Source organism: Eretmochelys imbricata, chromosome 1 (genome assembly GCF_965152235.1).
Source record: "Eretmochelys imbricata isolate rEreImb1 chromosome 1, rEreImb1.hap1, whole genome shotgun sequence".
NCBI classification, from domain to species: Eukaryota; Metazoa; Chordata; order Testudines; family Cheloniidae; genus Eretmochelys; species Eretmochelys imbricata.
In genome coordinates this window covers 71,125,057-71,146,211 of record NC_135572.1, presented here as the reverse complement: position 1 = coordinate 71,146,211, position 21,155 = coordinate 71,125,057, and positions in this window count along the sequence as shown.

Below are 21,155 nucleotides of genomic sequence, written 5' to 3'. Positions count from 1 at the left end.
TATTTAGTCCAATAATGCATCATTTGCAAGTCTGTATAAACTCTGCAGGGTTTTGTTCATGAAAAGGATTCATTGACTAAGTTCCATGGTTGGTTCACAGGGATCAGCAACAAATCAACCCTTGAAGGTTCCCTTTGAGTTTCAAGTTCATTCAAAGGGAAACCTCACACCTATGTACCTTATGTACCTGTCTTTAAATTGGTCCTGGAGGTTCTTCCTGTGGGGTGGGAAAGAGGTTGGGAAAGAGGTCTGTTTGGGAAAAATGAGCTTCAAAACCATGTGATCAACCTTCATCCTTGTTAATCAAACTTACACAAGGTTTGCACTTGCTTCCAAAGTCAAACCTAAAACTTAGTTTGAGAGGCTTTGAGGTTCCATGTGAACATTTTGCACAGCTCTGCTTTTTGGAAAACACATGTGTAAGTGAATAGTAATCCCTAATTTAAAATGACCAATGGTAATTTTTAAATTTCACACTTTGTGGATGGTTTACAGTTTGATACCTGTAGTCAACGACTCTCATCAGCTTTCCTAAATGGCACAAAAAGGAAACATTGCTATGAACCATTGTGTTGCTTTTTGTCTCCTCCTCACTATAATTTACTTAACAGAGAACTTGTATCATGGTAACCCATATAAGTCATTTTCTTCAATTCCATTTAAGAATCGTGGGGGATGGAGAGAAAGAGAAGAGAGAGCAATACGATAATAATTAAAACCCCCAAGATAAGTTATTAACAAATGGTAAAAGAGAGAAAGGGAGAAATATAAACTAAATTTTAAAAAAATAATAGTAAAGCTTGTAAGTTAGCAACCACAGTGGTAGGACATGCTTGAACTTGTTCCTTTTCAACTACAAAATACATTTTTATAGTCCAAACCTTGTCATTTGGGGATATTTTGGAACTCTCTTTTTGGATTACTCTGGCAGCTGAAGGAGTAAAATAGGATTCTATTCTCCACTCGCCTCTGTAAGTATAAATATAAAATAATAATTAATAACAGAGTTATTAATAATAGAAGAGCCTGGGAAGGTATTTAGAGATTAGTTGGAGGTAAACAATAATGCAGGAGTAGCACTAGTTCTGAGAAATGTTTTGCTACTGGTTCATAGGACTTTTTGAAGAAATGGCTTATAGAGATTCTAGGGGCAGAGGTCAAAATGTTTGAAGCTGGGTCTGTAAATTAAGTAATAAAATCCATATCTAGGCATCAACACAAGTGGCCTGATTTTCAGAGCACCCAAACTAGCTGTCAAGGTTCCTCCCCCACTCTGAACTCTAGGGTACAGATGTGGGGACCTGCATGAAAACCTCCTAAGCTTATCTTTACCAGCTTAGGTCAAAAACTTCCCCAAGGTACAAAATATTCCCCCCCCCCCCGTTGTCCTTGGACTGGCCGCTACCACCACCACCAAACTAATACTGGTTACTGGGGAAGAGCTGTTTGGACGCGTCTTTCCCCCCAAAATACTTCCCAAAACCCTGCACCCCACTTCCTGGACAAGGTTTGGTAAAAAGCCTCACCAATTTGCCTAGGTGACTACAGACCCAGACCCTTGGATCTTAAGAACAATGAACAATCCTCCCAACACTTGCACCCCGCCTTTCCTGGGAAATGTTGGATAAAAAGCCTCACCAATTTGCATAGGTGACCACAGACCCAAACCCTTGGATCTGAGAACAATGAAAAAGCATTCAGTTTTTTACAAGAAGACTTTAAATAGAAAATAGAAGTAAATAGAAATAAAGAAATCCCCCCTGTAAAATCAGGATGGTAGATATCTTACAGGGTAATTAGATTAAAAAAACATAGAGAACCCCTCTAGGCAAAACCTTAAGTTACAAAAAAGATACACAGACAGAAATAGTTATTCTATTCAGCACAGTTCTTTTCTCAGCCATTTAAAGAAATCATAATCTAACACATACCTAGCTAGATTACTTACTAAAAGTTCTAAGACTCCATTCCTGGTCTATCCCTGGCAAAGACCAGCATACAGACTGACACAGACCCTTAGTTTCTCTCCCTCCTCCCAGCTTTTGAAAGTATCTTGTCTCCTCATTGGTCATTTTGGTCAGGTGCCAGCGAGGTTACCTTTAGCTTCTTAACCCTTTACAGGTGAGAGGAGCTTTCCCCTGGCTAGGAGGGATTTCAAAGGGGTTTACCCTTCCCTTTATATTTATGACACTAGCTATTAAAGTTTAACGGAGAGCTGTAAGGGCTCTGCACCTGTGAAAAATCAGGTCATTCTGTGCCTATTCTAGTATATGGAATTAAACTGTACAAGTTGCAAAGTGAAATTCAGCCATCAGTTCGTACTCCATTAGTGAGCAACTAAATACATTTTTATTTTCCTGGTTGGTATTACAAAGATTTCCTCCTCATTCTCTATAGTTTTAGATTCATTCCCCTACATTTTTATTTCTGGTCTCAGTGTTCTTACAATAGCTTATCCTCTGAGCTCCTCATCTCTTTCACTGTGTCCCAGGTCTGGGCTCATACCTGTTGGTGGAAAAATTTCTTGAGAGTAAGTAGCTTCAGAAGCATTGGTTGTTTTTTTTTTTTTCAGTGAATGAGTCTCTAAGCCTATGTTTATGCAAATCTGTTGTCAATACATAACTGTGAAATAGCATTCCCATTCCAGTCAAGTGGGTGTATCCAGTGAGTTAACAGGCTATGGAAAGATCACTGCACTCAGTGTATCATTGGAATCTATTCATACATACATTTTGTTTCTCAGGGAGTTGAGAGTAATGTTTGTTAAATTGTATGCCCTGGTCTAGGGCTTGTGCCAGGTTTGTTGTGGCTACAAGAAAAACAAAACAATTTTTCTGTTGTGAAAGGAAAGATGTGTTATATACAGCAAAATTGTACATCACAAAGTCAATTTCCCATCACTGACTGTCAGACTTCATGTTCCAAAATCTTAAGTCCATTGTCATGCTTTTCTACAATCATCTGGGTATTTCTGTTCTTTATATACTCCATGGATAGTCTGCAAACTTCCCTTAACTGCATTAAATACTTCAGATTTTAAGAACAAGATTACATACTGTAAACTTTGAAATTTCCATGCAGTAGAAGTATACCTTTTATCAGCCCCAGATATGTTCCAGGAGAACAGACCTGTGACACATGCGTTCATTTTCCCCCTTAGGGACAGGAAGATATTTAGAAGTTAGCACCTTGTTTACGTATAGGAACCAAAACTGATACAACTATAATTATTTTCTTTTCCATGGACTTATAGATATTGAACAAAATCTCATTTTTCTGGGCCTCAGTGCTGCTGAATTGAACACCTGCTTTCTTTTTGTGCATTAGTTTAAAAAAACAAACAAACAAACATTGTTTCTGGATTTCTAGCTCATGATCCTGGCTTTGGCCACTGTGAAATTGAGCTAATCCATTGCCACTGAAAAATTCTTGGCTTTTTGTGTGAGCTGGGTTGTTTAGCTTCATGGAATGAGTACCGACTGTGTCCAGTGTTTCTAAGCCTGCTCTGATACTGAGTTCTTCCCAACCTTTTCCTGCTTCTGACTCTACTTATGATTAGACAGCCTAATGCACAACATTTTTGGTGTGTATTTCTGAGAAGGTTGGGACTGGGACCCTACTGGATATAGAAATGCTTTCCCAAAACTCTCTTGTTGTGTTGAGTTTGTTTCATGCCTCATTTCAATGCTCTGCAGACTCCCCATCTGGTTATGAGTAAACATGTTTATTTGTTTGTCTTTAAAAGGGGGAGGTGTATCTCCAGTGCTGATGGCTCTTAATTTTAAAATGCATTCAGTCATGACCCTTACAGCCCGGAATCCATACAAGTAAAGCAATCACTTAAAAATATGACAGGTTTCAGAGTAGCAGCCGTGTTAGTCTGTATTCGCAAAAAGAAAAGGAGTACTTGTGGCACTTTAGAGACTAACAAATTTATTTGAGCATAAGCTTTCGTGAGCTACAGCTCACTTCCTGTAGCTCACGAAAGCTTATGCTCAAATAAATTTGTTAGTCTCTAAGGTGCCACAAGTACTCCTTTTCTTTTTACTTAAAAACATGTAACAGATACAGGTTTTCTGTATCATTATCTGTATCAACTGATCATTATCAGCTGATCCTTATGAGCAGTGCTCAATAAAATTGGATTGTACCGTATGATGATGAATTTCTCCTAAATGATTAACTCCTTTTATTTTAGAAATTGCTGTTTGGTGTCATGTTCTTATGAATGATGAGCTGCTGTGTATTTATTCTGAATAGGAAGTTTGTGTTATTTTACTACATACTTAAACATGATACATTTTCTCTTACTAGTTGCTTGGTCATTGCTTCAGCAGATGAGTATTATTGTAAAACATCTCAGTAAAAAGAATGTTTAAAAACAAGGATATATAGTGATTAGAAGAGGCAGAGAGAGAAAACAAAGAAAAAGATATGCATATAAAAAGAAGCAATGATTAGAGACAGGAAAACAATAATGAGATTAAGCAAGCATTATTTTTTATTTATTTCATGCCAAAAGTACGATACAACTTCCAGAGAAGTATGAAGACAAACCACTGCCCAAAGAGTTTATAATCAAACTAAATTATGTACAAATGAGGGGCAGGTGCTGGTTGATGAGTTTTGAAAATTGCTGCCAGTGTCTAACCTCCCTTTTCCAAGCAAAAATTAGAAGCTAGTAACAAATGGTCCATGATGCCATGATTTAGGACAAAGGATTTGCAGACACTGCACTTTTTCTCTGATAGATTGGTTCTTCTTGTCCATAAACATGGGAAGTATGTCAATCTTCATTCTGGTAGACTTTTCTGTACAATTGGCTTTCCAGAGGTGCATGAAAATGTGAAATATTTCAGGTTCTTCCTCTCTGATTGAACCAAAAAGGTTATGGGAAACTTTTTTTTCCCACTTCAAACCCCTCTTCTCCAAAGACCCACACAGCTCACCACTCTTCCCTAAATTATTCAGCATTTACATGGAATAGCTGGGAGGATGGACTGATGAGATATCATAGGCTGAGATGCAACCAGTTCCAAGACAATCAGATTGTCATTTCCTTTGCATCAACAGCTTCATTTCTCAGTTTCTCAATGCCTAGATGACAGCAGCACTTTTGAAAGTGGTTAGATTAAGCTGGACCCCAGAAAAACAGAGAAGTTACTGGTAGAAAGATGGAAGAATTTGAAGATTTTTCCTTCTGTCGACCACTGTCTAACACATCTAAAATCAGATTATTTAATCAGTCTGCAGCCTAGGTAGTCTTTTGGACCACTCAGTTCTATTGATCGATCAGATCATTAGTCTGGACAAAACAAACGAACAAAACAAGAACAATTATTGCACTTTATCCTAAAGGATGCAGATGGTGATCCATACCCGCGTGACATCTAGAACCGATGATTTTAACTCATTCTAAGTAGGAATCAAACTACACATATTGAAAAATCTCCAACTGGTACTAAAACCTGTAGCTAATCTGTTTATCAATACAGGACAGTGGAAACATGTCACCTCAATGCTCCACTCTCTCAGCTGGCTCCCAACTTAAATAGAGAGTCCAGTTCAATAGCTCCAATTATCATGTTAGGTGGCTCCTCCATGACCATGGCTTTTCAAAAAAGCTATGCTCCACTGAAACAAGGAAATTGTCAACCAATGTAAGGAGGCTCATGATTGCAGAAGACTGAAATTTCTCTGTAGCTGGACCTAGAGTATGTAACTGAGTCTTGCAAGAGATGAATGACCATTAAAATAATCAGCTTCAGAATCAAATACAACATTTCCTCCTTCAATTTATCTTTCCCTCTTTCTTCACATACATGCATATGCATGAAAGACCCTCTCTTTCACACAGACAAATAAACTAAAGAATCAAACTATTTCCCGTAAAAGCTGGGAAGAACGTGAAAGATTATTAGAGTGATTCCTGTTTCTAGAACTTGGAAGATCATGATATAAAGTTCAAACTAATACAGAGAGTTAGGATGGTTTCGTACTTAAGTCATTGAACTGGAGCTTAAATCTAGGTTCAGTTTCAAGCTCTGCCACAGACTTTCTATTGGTCTTTTCACAAGGAACTTAATCTCTCTGGGCTTCAGTTTTACCTATAAAATAGAGATAATACTTCATTGCAATCAATCTTTGTCTGTCTTGTCTATTTAAACTGTAAGCTCTCTGTGGCAGTTACTGTTTCTTAGTATTGTGTTATGCTTTGGGTTAGACATATGACGTTTATGGTGTAACACTGATCCATAAAGGGTTAAGCAACATGCAGGTTAAATGATGACCCGAATTCTCCCTTTAAAGACTTTTTAGGAAAGTATATAAATGGTAATTAGGGCTATTCCTTATAAATAGGAGCAAAGCCATGTTAGATAGTCTAGAGCTTTGAAATGTAGACTTGTATCATTAAGAATTGGAAGAAGATAGTGACTGTGGTAGTCTGTATACCTATATCTTGTTAGAGGTCAACAATGTAACTAGATGGTTCCCGTCTGCTACTATGTTCTATTGATTCAAAGATTAAAAGGGAATATTAACATTCAGATGAATTGTGAATGTGGTAATATCATTGTCTTCATTTATCTTTGAAGTATGTAACAAACTACCTGTAAATGGTGGGAGACGGGCAGTTGCCTTATGCTAATTCATGTAGCTAATTACCAGTGATGATTCGGAAATAGGAGGTCTACTTCAAAGCCACAATGCTTCACTCAAGGGGCACTGGCTGCCAAGAGGCTACCAGAGAACTATAAAAAGAACTCTAAGGCCCTGATCCTGTATCTCAGATCTGCTTAAGCTTCTTCAGGGGAAGACTGAGTCGCAAGACTGAGGTACCCACTTCCAGACTGGGTCACCTGATATTGAACATTGGACTATGACCTATGCAACTAATTCTGAAACAACTCTTTGCAACTCTAAAGCTCACCATCTTTACTACAAAACTAACCTAAGAACTTTATTCATAATGGTATGTATAATGGTCTTTTAACTACAATACTCTCTTTCTTTTCTTTTTAAAATAAATCTTAGTTTAGTTAATTAGAATTGGCTGTAAGCATGTATTTGGGTAAGATCTGAAATATTCATTGACCTGGTGGGCAATGGGTCTGATTCTTTGGAATTGCTAGAACTTTTTATATGATGAATAAGATTTTCAGTAATCCTCGTCATACTTGACTTGGCTTTCTGGGCAGGAGCTTGGGTTACTTTAAGGGAACTATGTTTTGGCTTCTGGGTAACCAGTAAGATATTGTAGAAGCTGTTTTGTTACTCAATTGGTAAATCTAAGTATTAGAAATACCCTCCAGTTTGGGGGACTGTCTGCCCCATTCTTTGCAGTTTGTCCTGATTGAGGAATCTCAGTGTGGCCCCCCGAGACTCCTGTCACATATGGGTTGGGTATAACCACTGCCTTTAATTCAGAATGAATGCAAAGAAGTGACTGAAATGATAGAAAGGTCAGAATAGGAATTCCAGTTCTAGGAGCCAAATAGAAGAAGATATGGAGGTAAGAATGAGAGATGGAAACAAGCAAGGTGGTTAGTTATAGAATCATAGAATCATAGAATATCAGGGTTGGAAGGGACCTCAGGAGGTCATCTAGTCCAACCCGCTGCTCAAAGCAGGACCAATCTCCAACTAAATCATCCCAGCCAGGGCTTTGTCAAGCCTGACCTTAAAAATATCTAAGGAAGGAGATTCCACCACCTCCCTAGGTAATGCATTCCAGTGTTTCACCACCCTCCTAGTGAAAAAGTTTTTTCCTAATATAGAACCTAAACCTTCCCTACTGCAACTTGAGACCATTACTCCTTGTTCTGTCATCAGCTACCACTGAGAACAGTCTAGATCCATCCTCTTTGGAACCCCCTTTCAGGTAGTTGAAAAACTATCAAATCCCCCCTCATTCTTCTCTTCTGCAGACTAAACAATCCCAGCCTCTCCTCATAAGTCATGTGTTCCAGTCCCCTAATCATTTTTGTTGCCCTCCGCTGGACTCTTTCCAATTTTTCCACATCCTTCTTGTATTGTGGGGCCCAAAACTGGACACAGTACTCCAGATGAGGCCTCACCAATGTCGAATAGAGGGGAACAATCACGTCCCTCGATCTGCTGGCAATGCCCCTACATATACATCCCAAAATGCCATTGGCCTTCTTGGCAACAAGGGCACACTGTTGACTCTATCCAGCTTCTCATCCACAGTAACCCCTAGGTCCTTTTCTGCAGAACTGCTGTCGAGCCATTCAGTCCCTAGTCTGTAGCGGTGCATGGGATTCTTCCGTCCTAAGTGCAGGACTCTGCACTTGTCCTTGTTGAACCTCATCAGATTTCTTTTGGCCCAATCCTCTAATTTGTCTAGGTCCCTCTATATCCTATCCCTACCCTCCAGCATATCTACCTCTCCTCCCAGTTTAGTGTCATCTGCAAACTTGCTGAGGGTGCAATCCACACCATCCTCCAGATCATTTATGAAGATATTGAACAAAACCGGCCCCAGGACAGACCCTTTGGGCACTCCACTTGATACTGGCTGCCAACTAGACATGGAGCCATTGACCACTGCCCATTGAGCCCAACAATCTAGCCAATTTTCTATCCACCTTAGAGTCCATTCATCCAGCCCATACTTCTTTAACAAGAATACTGTGGGAGACCGTGTCAAAAGCTTTGCTAAAGTCAAGGAACAACACATCCACCGCTTTCCTCTCATCCACAGAGACAGTTATCTCATCATAGAAGGCAATTAGATTAATCAGGCATGACTTGCCCTTGGTGAATCCATGCTGACTGTTCCTGATCACTTTCCTCTCCTCTAAGTGCTTCAGAATTGATTCCTTGAGGACCTGCTCCATGATTTTTCCAGGGACTGAGGTGAGGCTGACTGGCCTGTAGTTCCCAGGATCCTTCTTCTTCTCTTTTTTAAAGATGGACACTACATTAGCCTTTTTCCAGTTGTCCGGGACTTCCCCCAATTGCCATGAGTTTTCAAAGATAATGTGACTTATGTAACTTGGAAGAGCAAAAGGGAATGAAAAAAGTCAAGAGCACAGGGGTAGACAGGGAGATAATTTATGCAGAGCCTTGAATGCCTGGACAAGGAACTCAGATATGATACAGAAAGTGAGAGTAATGCAATAAAGGGATGTGAAAATGGCTGACTATGGTCAATATGATGAAAAGGTGGAAAGGAGGAGATAGCAGTAATTTAGTCAAGGGTTGATAAACACAATGAGAGAGAGAGAGAGAGAGAGAGAGAGGTAAATATGCAAAATACAGTAGAAAAACTAGAGAAGGGGAAAAGGAAGCAACAAGAATAAGCAAAAGAATAAGAAAAAAATTTGAAAGAATCATTATAACATGATGAACAGTTAAGACTACAGACCAGGGATTGGCAAACTTTGGCCCGCGGCCCACCGGGTAAGCCCCCTGGCAGGCAGAGTCAGTTTGTTTACCTGCAGCATCCACAGGTTTGGCCGATCACAGCTCCCACTGGCCGTGGTTCACCGCTCCAGACCATTGGGGGCTGTGGGAAGTGGCACGGGCCAAGCCATGTGCTGGCCACCGCTTCCCACAGCCCCCATTGGCCTGGAGCACCAAACCGCAGCCAGTGGGAGCCGCGATTGGCCAAACCTGCGGACATGGCAGATAAACAAACCAACCCAGCCCACCAGAGGGCTTACCCTGGTGGGCCATGGGCCAAAGGTTGCCGATCCCTGCTATAGACACAGCTGAAGGTATGAACGTTGTAATTCTTACCACACTTCCATGATTCCTTGTCATATTATTAAGTACGTATTTCTTGCTGTGATCTGGTGAAAACTGGAACTAAGACAACTGAAAAGGATACACAATGGAAAGACAGTCTTTTATAGTATTTACAATGTTATCACAGGTGGAGATGTACAGCACCACTATAAATTCCCCAAAGAATGAATGATGATCTCATATGTATGCTGCTCAGCTTTAAGAATTGGAAACCTGGTCAGATTTAATAACTCAGGGAACAAATGTATCTTCTATTTCCATGAAACAAAAATAGATCAAATGAAATACACTATGTGAAGGCAAACAGTAATAGGTATTTATGTAATACACACACCGCAGTGTCTTAGTTTCAATACTGTGGTGAAACTGTATAACGAAGTATGAGTCTGTAGCTTTGAACACTTATTGGGAACAAACAAAAGTCTGTTAGATACAAAATCAATGTTGCACCTGTTGTCTGATCTATAGACTATGTATTAATTATATTGATTACTTAAGAATCCTCAGTTATTACTTTGAGCGTTGACAGGGCTTTTTAATCTAGAAATAGAGAGCCAGCATCCAAGAAAGGTGCTGCCTGTGAAACAGTTAATGCCCTCCATGTCATAGGGCATGCTGGGAAATAGTTCCAAGGCAATATGTAAATTGAAATACGACTACATTTGAAAGACAAAAGAAGCATCAGTGAAATGGGGGAGTTGTCCTAACTGAAGGAGTTCAACTTGAAAAAGCATGTGGTGAGAAAAACTTTGCTTTGAATTCATTTAGCTTGTTAAGTAAACAAGGTTTACTATGGTAAAACAATGCTAGTTTTCAGTTTACCTTTTATTTCTTTATTTTCTTTTATTCTGACTTTTATGCCTCATTATTTATAACTACTTAAAATCTATCTTTCTTTAGTTAATAAACTTGTTTTATTGTTTTATCTAAACCAGTGTGTGCTTGGACTGAAGTGTCTGGAACCTCCATTTGAGATTACAGGGTTTGTGCATTTTCTGTGAATGAAATGACAGATTTTTGTATGAGCCTTCACTGCACAGAAGGAAAGAGCTATGCAGTACAAGATGCGCATTTCCGGAGACCAGTCTAGATTTGCTGTATAATTCAGAAATGGCTGTCTAGAAGCATGCATGTAAGCAGTGTCAGGATGAGCTCCACCCTGACATCTGGTGGTGAGGTGTGGCAAGTTGTGGAAAAGAACTTCAGGGGCTGATCTCATTTGCATAGGCACACCCACCCCGCCTAGAATGAGGCCATAGCTGCCCAAATGGTCACTTTGGCTGCTGTGGGATCCCCAGTGTCTCTGTTATTGGGGCAGGAAGAATAAATTGTTGTTAAGCTGATTATGGGAACTGTGCTTGGAACTGTACTTGGCCTTTTGTTATGGTGGAGGGACTCACCATCAACTAAGTAGCACTCGCTAGGCAAGGGTCATGGGTCTTAAAACTCTGTAACTTGAGAGAGACTGGGGACAAGTATTAATACTTGATAGCATGGGCCCCTTGGTGAGGGCCTTACATGCTAATTGCACTTCCTCCTCTCTCCATTGTGGAATATCAGAGCTAATTTTGATTCTATTAGGAGTTTAGTTACAGGCTGCTAAGCTCACTTTGGGCTAATGGTGCACCAGCACTGAGGCTCCCCTACTACAAGCTGAATTCACCAAAGAGCTGAACTGACTAAGAGCTGAAATCACTGAGCGTTGTGTTAAGTAGTGGGGGAGCCTGAAGATATATTGTGGAGCAGTTTGTAGGACGGCTGGAGTGCCTTGTGGACAGGCTGGTGGAGCAGTCTGTAGGACGGCGGGAGCTGCTGGTGGGACACGGAGCAGTTTGTGGACCGGCTGGTGGCGCAGTTCGTGGGACGGCGTGAGCTGCTTGTGGGCCGCAGAGCAGAGCTGAGCGAAGGAGTTTGTGGGGCGGCTGGCACAGCGGAGCGGAGGCCTATGGAGCTGTGGGGCGGTCAGCTTCAGATCATGTAAGGTGCCTCTTTCCCCCGTCCCATCTCCACCCAGGTTGGGAGGTAAAGCTCCACAGATAAACTTTCGAACTCTGGGGCTGCCCTGACCAGGGACAGAGACTTTTAGGTCATTGGACTTTTGGGACTTTGGGTGATTTGGGGTTGCTGGACTCAAGAACCAAAGGGAAAGGGGCATGCCCCAATTTGCTTGGGGTGGGTTTTTTGCTCATGGGTTGTGTTATGTATCCTGTTGGTGGTGTTTCCCCAACATAATGCCACATTGTTTCTCTCTGTTATTAAAAGGCTTTTTGCTACACTCAGACTCTGTGCTTGCGAGAGGGGAAGTATTGCCTCTTGGAGGCGCCCAGCAGGGGTGGTATATATTTGTCCCAGGTCACTGGGTGGGGGCTCGAGCTGGTTTGCATTGTGTTATTGGAATGGATCCCCTAGATATTGAACCCGGCCCTTGTTGCTGCCAACTCTGACGGGCAGAAGGGTTACATGCATATCATTCATCTGGGAGTGATTTTGCATGCTAGAGCTTTGTGTGAACAGGCCAGGAGTGGTTGTTCTCACAGCAAAGCAATGTGAAAGGCATCCCAGGTTGGAGTGTTGAGAGGACACAGCTGTTCAACTGTCCAGATTGTACCCTTGGGGAATGTCACATAGGTATTCCTATTTTTTTTCTGTAATATATCATACACTTGCTTTTCTTAGATTTGGTCTTGTTTCCGTTGAAGTCAATGGCAAAAGTCCCAGGGATTTCAGTGCAGTCAGGGTTGGGCTTATATAATTTGTCTCTGAAACCATCAACAACATACTAGGGAAGTATCTTTCAATGCATACTTTACATACAGACTTTTAGAGAAGTACTGTATATTAATTATCTTGATTATTTCCACAGAGAATAAGTATACATAGCTGTGAAACTCTTATCAGAGTAAATATTAAGAAGGGGAAATACATAAACATATCGGAGAAAAATATCTTTAGGCAATTGAAACAATTATTGTATATGCTGCTATTGGAAAACTCCCTAATTCTAGAATTGTACTTTCAGCATGCCCTTGGCTATAAACTTAGAAAGCATCAGATTATCATATGCAAGGAGGATCAAGAACTTAATCTGCACTGCAAGGTTTAAACTATTTTCCCCTGGAAATCATTACATTTAAAAATGGATCATACAACTGTTTTGTTAGCCAACTCAGATGACTGCTTAAAATCACATAGACTTCCAGATCAATGAAAATAACTTGTTTCAGCTCCCTGGTAGACATATTTCCTTAATACATATTTGTCTCCAGCAATTGATATCATACTGAGATTGTTCTTTCACTGCTTAACTATGATCTAGTTACCATCATACACGCATGTGTGAGCACACACACAAACTTCTGGGCTGTGCTTTAAATATTTACCACTGAAAAGGAATAGTCAAGGTTTAATGAATTTGAGGAATTATAAAGTACAATCCTATCCAATTTTGCAGTTAGCGTATTATACATCAGCCAATCAGAATCCATTTCCACTTGGCAGTACTTCATATTAAACCTGCACACAGTGTTAACATTTCACTGTGATCAGAAAGATTTTTTTTCTAAATAACATTTAATTCACTCATTAAGTGGAAAAGAAGAGTACTTAATGCCAAAGGGAGGGTTTGCCTGGAGAAACAAACCAGTTATTTAGGGGCTGGGGAGAGAGCAGAGGAAGAATCGAGACAGATAATTGGTTGGAGACTCATGTGAGCATAGCTGGGAGGGCAGAAAGAATGGAAATGAGAGAAGAGATTGTTGGATTCTTGGGGTATGAAGAAGCAGAGAAATGGTTGGGGTCCGAACACTGATGGGATTGTATGGGGCAGGAGATAGATGGCAGGTTAGAGAAGGATGGACCGATTGGGATGAGGATGAATGAGGGAGAACCAAAGTGCTGTCATTTGTATTTGAATATTTTCATGGGCTTTTTTATTTTTTTGTGCCGAATGAGAATAGCATGAGGTCTTCTGAAGCGAAGGAATTTGGTAGGTGATTAGGTGGTGGTGTAAAAGAATATAATTTGACACTGGCAAATTATTATAGGAGTGTCAATAAATCGTGTTTTGGTATCATTTTTAGTTCTTTTTGTTTTGTTTTGTTTATTTTTTTAATTAAAAGCTATGTCTAAAATCTTCTAAAATGTCGGAAGTTTGCACCTGTTATTTTACAATTTGACAGGAAAGGACCCACATTTATATTGCTCTTGCCAAGCCACAGCATCCCCACTTTTTTCTGGATAACTATGAAACTGGCATGATCTCATGTAAATAGTGTGCTTGATATGGCAGTACTTCTTGTTGGAGCACAGTTTTAATGAGTGTTTTTATTTTACTGGCATAGAAAGATATGGAAAAATCTGGTTGGAACAGAATTAATTTGGGGAAAAAAAGAAAAAGAAAGATGGGGAAATCTATGTGGGGGTAACATTTTGCCCTAACAATATTAAAGTGTATGGTGAAAAACAGGGCATTTGTTCTGAAAGACTGAATACAGAGTGCAAGTGGGATTCGTAAAGCTTATTAATTTCACCTGAGGCACGACATCCAAACAGCAAACAACAATTGATATTTAATTCAGATAATAATGTATTTTACTGCTGTATTCTCTCTCTCTCTCCCTTTTTTTTTTTTAAAGGAATCTCCAAATAAATGACTTTTCTTCCTTCCGAATCACAGATAGATAATATTGTAAATCAGCATTTCCAATATTTGCTTTGACACAATTGCATTTGACTCCATATATTTATTGATACTGATGTATATTTAAAGGCCTGATATAAAGCCCATTGAGTTCATGGAAGTTAAGTCAATCCCTAGGCATTTTAGTGCTCAGTGCTACAAGGTGCTGAGTGCCAGAGCTGTGTGAATAACTGATTTTTTTGGTTTGGTTGCCAAACTGAAAAGTAGGGGAAAAATTATTTGGGGTCAAATGAAATATTTTGTTCAATCTGAAATGAAATGTTTGGTTTGATGGGTGGGGGTTAACCTTTTAAAAAATAAAATTGCAGGAAATTCAGAACAAACAGATGTTTTGAATAAAAAAGTATAAATGTTTTATCTGGAAATTGCTGAAACTAAACATTGAGTTTTTTACTGAATAAATCAATAAATTCGATCCAAATTTGCTAAATGTTGTGGTCAACCTAAATCTGCATTTACTGGCCAAAAAACCTGAAAATTTTCACCCACCTCTGCTGAGTGCCCTCAGCTGCCACAGAAGTCATTAAGAGTTGAGGGTGCACAGGACCTCAAAGAAATGCTGAGCACCTTGTAAGATCTTGCCTTTAGTAAAAAGGGAAGTTCGTCTTCCATTTGAATGAACGCAGTGCATGAGAGTGTATGCAGGATTACATGCAGAACTGGGCAAATAATCAAAAGCAAAACTACTCAAAAATAGTTCAACAACATTTTTGACAAATTCATTGTGGGTGTGTGCACATGTGCAGTATCCATCTAGCTGTATAAGGTGTGCAGATAATGGGAAAAAATCAATGAACATATTTTTTTAGAGAAAATATTCTGAAAATGGTCAAATCAATTATTTGATGAACATTATTCAGCCAGCTCTACACATCAGATTCAGTTCTGTGTCTGTTGCATCAAATTTTTTAGAGCTTAGACAGGATTTAAATGTTGCATAGAGCTTCTGCTGGTTTTCCACACAAATGTAAATTTCACTTTTATTCCTTCTCTATGTCACTACAGATATAGAATCTGATTTGCCTAATAGATGCGTGATCTTGCTAAATGCCACAAATCATCCTCATACATCTCATTATAGCAATGGACATTGGTTGCGTTTGACTCAAATAGTTTTTGTGTATAGTTGTTAAAAGGAAAAACATTTTTATGTATTTTACATATTGAGAAAGTGTCGGAAACTAGAGTAACTCTGGAATTGATTATTTTATTGACACAGGATTTAAAATGTGCTTCATCTGTAATAGTACAGAAATGACAAGATCACTGCCTCAAAGAGTTTTTAATCTAAGGGTATGTCTAGACTACAAACTCTTGCCTACACAAATTACATTGTCATAAAGCCATCACAGTCAGTGTGTTGCTGGTGTGTGTGCATACTTGGCTCATTGTACTGGCGCTGTGCATACTCAACAGGATTGCTTGTTTCACTGCACAGTATGGTGCAACTTGTGTAGGTATCCCAGTCTGCAACCCACCTTCGTCGAGAGCACTGCCTTTTGAGAAGTTTTATCAATGCAAGGTGGGGCAGAAATGAGTGATGCAGGGGTGACTGGGACTGTGGGATCAAGTTCTCATCATGCAACTTTCTCCACCCCATTATGCTATCTCTATCCCATAATTTGCACACCTATTTTGAAATCCCAGAAACCCTCATAGGACTTGTTGCTGTCTTCCATCTCTGACAGAAGCATGGAGACTGCACAGCTCTGCACTATAATCATGACCATTGCAAGCTCAGGACGCATACTTGTTCAGTCTTTGCAGAGCTGCAAGAGAGAGCCATGAGGAACAAGACAATTTCCTGGAGGTCAGATTGCTGTAGCACATAGGGGGAACCAGTTCAATATTGTTGGTGGCATTCATGGAGTAGCTGCAAATGGTGAGGCACCATTTCTGGGCCCAAGAAACTAGCAATGACAAGTGGCAGGAGAGACAGAAGCTCTCAAAAAGTGTGGGGGGGCACCAATGCCTCAACCGTGGACCTGCACCCCCCGACACCATCCCTTCTCCCCTGAACTCCTTCCCTCACACCACTCCTTCTCTTGAAGCCTTTCTGCCGTGCAGCCTCTTCCCTCCAGACCCCACCCTCTGCTCATTCCTCTCTGCCCCTTCCCCCCATCACTCACCCTTATGGCTGGTGAAAAGTGGGAGGGCATAGCCCTCCTACTTTTAAAAATTATGAGGCCATGGTCCCCGAGTCCCCCCTGTTCCGGTGCCCCTGACTGCTGGGATCGCAACATAAGGTAGGCTTGGGATGATGAGCAATGGCTGCAGAACTTCAGATTCACCAGTGCACATTCCTGGATCGGTGTGCTGAGCTTGGCTTCGCCCTCCAGTGCTAAGCACACCAGAATGAGAGTTGTATTGACAGTGGAGAAGTGAGTGGTGATAACACTGTGGAAATTTACAACACTGGATTTCTGCTGGTCAGTGGGAAGTCATTTTGGAATTGAAAAATCCACTGTTGGGGCCATTGTCATGCAAGTGTGGAAGGCCATTAATCATCTCCTGCTATGCAGGACTATGAATCTCAGAAGTGTACAGGACATAATGGATGGATTTACAGTGATGAGGTTACTACGGTGGACCAATAGATGGCATGCATATCCCTATTTTGGCAACATCCTGCATTGCCTCAGAATACATCAACAGAAAGAGTTAATTTTGTTTGGTTATACAAGTACAGGTGGATCACCAGGGCTGCTTCATCAGCATTAGTGTTGGCTGGTCAGGGAAGGTGGATGACCTTCATCTTGATCACAGGACTGTTCAGAAAGCCACAAGCAGAGATATTCTTTCCTAACCAGTGGCCATGTTGAAATGCCAGCCTACCTCTTAGTCCCCTAGCTCATGAAGCTATATACTGGACACCACAACACCACCAAGGAAAGAGTCAACTACTATCTCAGCAGGTGCAGAATGAGAGTTGAATGTGCTTTTGGTAGATGGAAGTGACACTGACATTGTTTACTCACAAAATTGACTCTCAGTGACAACAATATCCCAGTGGTTATAGCTACCTGCATAATATCTGTGAAGCAAAGGAGGTAAAGTTGCCACTGGGGTGGAGGTGGAACGTCAGTCTGCTAATTTGGAACACACAAGGGTTATCAGAAGAGCTCAGTGCAGAACTAGATGGCTGAGGGAAACTTTGTAAGAGCACTTTAACAAAGAGTCACACTAATGTGTTGTGGTGTACTGTGCTCTACCTGGCCTTGCAGTCTGGGGGCCTGTTAGGAATTGTGTGGTGCACCTCAATGAATATAACACTGTCAATGCCCCTATTAATTTTGTAGTGCTTGCTGTACATTTGATTATTTCACTGTGTTTTTTACTGGTCCTATGAGTTGTATCACAATGTGTGAAGCACTGAAATGGCTGACCTAAGGATGAGGTAGAATCTCCATTCTTAGAGGTTTTTAAGGCCCAGTTTGACAAAGCCCTGGCTGGGATGATTTAGCTGGGGTTGGTCCTGCTTTGAGCAGGGAGTTGGACTAAATGACCTCCTACAGGTCTCTTCCAACCCTAATCTTCTATGCGTTTACCTTTCCCTCAAAATATAAAGAGATTAATGGAAAATTATACTATGTGATAAGTGTATAAAATTTGAGATGAATTTAGTTATCTTCCAAAAAAGAAAAATAACTAGACTGTGACTGGACAGACAGCCTGGTCTAGTGGGTAGTGTTCAGGACAAGCCCTTAGGTAACCTGAGTGTCAGCCCTCGTATAGGAATGCATCGGATGAAGTGAGCTGTCGCTCACGAAAGCTTATGCTGAAATAAATGGGTTAGTCTCTAAGGTGCCACTAGTCCTCCTTTTCTTTTAGCCCCAGTATTGACACTGAACTGCTGTGTGACCTCGAACAAGTCACTTATTCTCTCTGTCCCTCTGTTTTCCCTCATGGGCTTTGTTAGTCCCGTCAACTTAGACTGTACACTCTTTGGGGCAGGGCCTGTCTTTTACTATGTGATTGTACAGTGCCCGACACAAAGGGACTCTGATCTTGGTGTGGGCTCTAGGTGTTATTGTAATACCAGTACAAAAAATAAAATAGCCTTTATGTGACAGCCAAGGGGAGAGGACACAATAACTCCCCTCCCCCCCCCCATCTTTTTCATGGTTGTATAAGTCCTGGCTAGTATCACAGTCCTATGCTTAAAGGGACTGTATGGACTGCTAATGTGTTGCACCCTCCCCACACATCCTTCCGTAAACCATCCAGGAGATGCAAGTCTTAAATGGGTGAATTGCCATCCATCAGCACAGCTAGGAAGCCCCAGGATGCAGAGTGTGTCTTTGAGGCACAGTCTAGTGCTATCTGCAGTAAGCAGTAAGGCAGTGGATCTCTATACCAGTCCCTACAGTAATCATAATTATTTGTAAACACTTTCCTTATTTCATTTATATACAGGTTATAATAAATGTTTGCATGTTACACTCCAAGGGCTACAAAAGATTATGTGAGAAGGACAAGACAGACAAGAAAGCCCTGTGCAGATCCTTCGTAGCCTAAAGGAATTAACCTTTTATTCATTTTTCCACTGAAATCATCTTTAATTTAGTTCTTCCAAGAGGAAATTTAACAACTAGAAACAGCACACGTCAAAATGCCAGAAACTACCCGATAACTGAATTTAACTCAAGAATCAGTGACTGAATCAGTGACTCTATAGGTAAAGGCCAATAAAAAAGACTTAAAAAACAACAAATTCTATTTCATCTCTCACTATGAAATAGGACAGTAAATGGTGCCCAAAAACTCAGTTAACTTATTTCTTGAGAGTCATGAGGAGATTGCTTAATTGTAGAGTTGTACAGAATGTTTTGCCACTCAGAATTCTCTAACCTGGATTTCACCTCTGACTTAGATTACTGCAGCTTGGACTACAATGACTATAATTAACTGAGCCTCAGAAAACTACAGCAGAAGAATTGAAACAGTCATACAACAAATGGATTTCAGTGTTGGCACACATCATATTTCAATTTAATTATGAAAAACTGATGCAGATTTTGGTTTAGAAAACACATTGACACACATAACACATTCCCTATCACTAATTGGTACTTTAGTACTACAGTATGACTGCCATAAAATTAGAAGACTACGACACCGACACAATGCCGAAACATAGCAATTACTACCCAGAAACTTGTCTGATGGTCTGTCATCTTGTCAGGATTTTGCATCAGGCTGCAGTCTATACTGCAAGTGATCTCTTTGAGCTGATGACCCCTAACACATTTCCCCCCTAAGAGAATACATCCAATTCAAAACCCATATATGTGCTGTGCATGGATGGTTTCAGTGATTCTTTCCTACCTGCAGGCATTGCTCCTGCTTAGACTGAATTGTATATGCCATTGAGTTGCCTGGTTACCTAGGTTTAAGTTATCCTGCAATTCCCCATGGCATCTCTCATTTTACTTAATCTAAATAATCTGGGGCTACTTTGTAATTTTACATTCTGCCCTGATTAAGGGGGAGTGTGAAGTTGCATTGCTGCAGGAGAGGAGCAACTTAGAAGCATAAAAGCAATGTGGACACAGGAACAAATGGATATAAACTGGCCATCGGGAAGTTTAGACTTGAAATTAGATGAAGGCTTCTAACCATCAGAGGAGTGAAGTTCTGGAACAGCCTTCCAAGGGAAGCAGTGGGGGCAAAAGACCTATCTGGCTTCAAGATTAGACTCAATAAGTTTATGGAGGAGATGGTATGATGGGATAACATGATTTTGGCAATTAATTGATCTTTAAATATTCATGGTAAATAGGCCCAATGGCCTGTGATGGGATGTTAGGTGGGGTGGGAGCTGAGTTATTACAGAGAATTCTTTCCTGGGTATCTGGCTGGTGAATCTTGCCGACGTGCTCAGGGTTCAGCTGATCGTCATATTTGGAGTCAGGAAGGAATTTTCCTCCAGGGCAGATTGGAAGAGGCCCTGGGGGTTTTCGCCTTCCTCTGTAGCATGGGGCACGGGTCACTTGCTGGAGGATTCTCTGCACCTTGAAGTCTTTAAACCATGATTTGAGGACTTCAATAGCTCAGACATAGGTGAGAGGTCTATTGCAGGAGAGAGTGGGTGAGATTCTGCATTGTGCAGGAGGTCAGACTAGATGAGCATAATGGTGCCTTCTGACCTTAATATCTATGAGTCTATGAGTCTGTAAGATAAATTTTGATTCACAGAGTCCCAGTTCCTACTCTTGAGGTTTGGTGTTAAATATAACTTCTTTATCTAATTAATTTCTCCCAGCTGATGCTGTCATCATAGCAGGTGACAAGGTGTTCAGGGGAATCTATTTTGAAGAACTGTAGGCAAATTTGGGCCAAAAGAATTAAAAACCAAAGGGGATATTGCAGACTTTTAAATAATAGTAATACCTACAAAACCATAAGGGCTATATTGTGGTTATCTCTGCCCAGTGCTCAAGGTGACAGAAGATGCCTAGAGACTCTCTCCTTGTGTCCCAATCATAATCCCAATCATTGTGCTCCCTGAGAAAAATTCATTCATGAATTTCAAGGCCCTTTTCATCACTGAAGACCTACACTGGAGTATCATGGGGTGTATGCAGGTCAAGAAGTCAAACAGGAGTCCTTGTGCACATGCATATGCTTTAGTAGGAATGGAGCCTTGGATAGTGCTGAATAAATATGATAGATAGAAAGA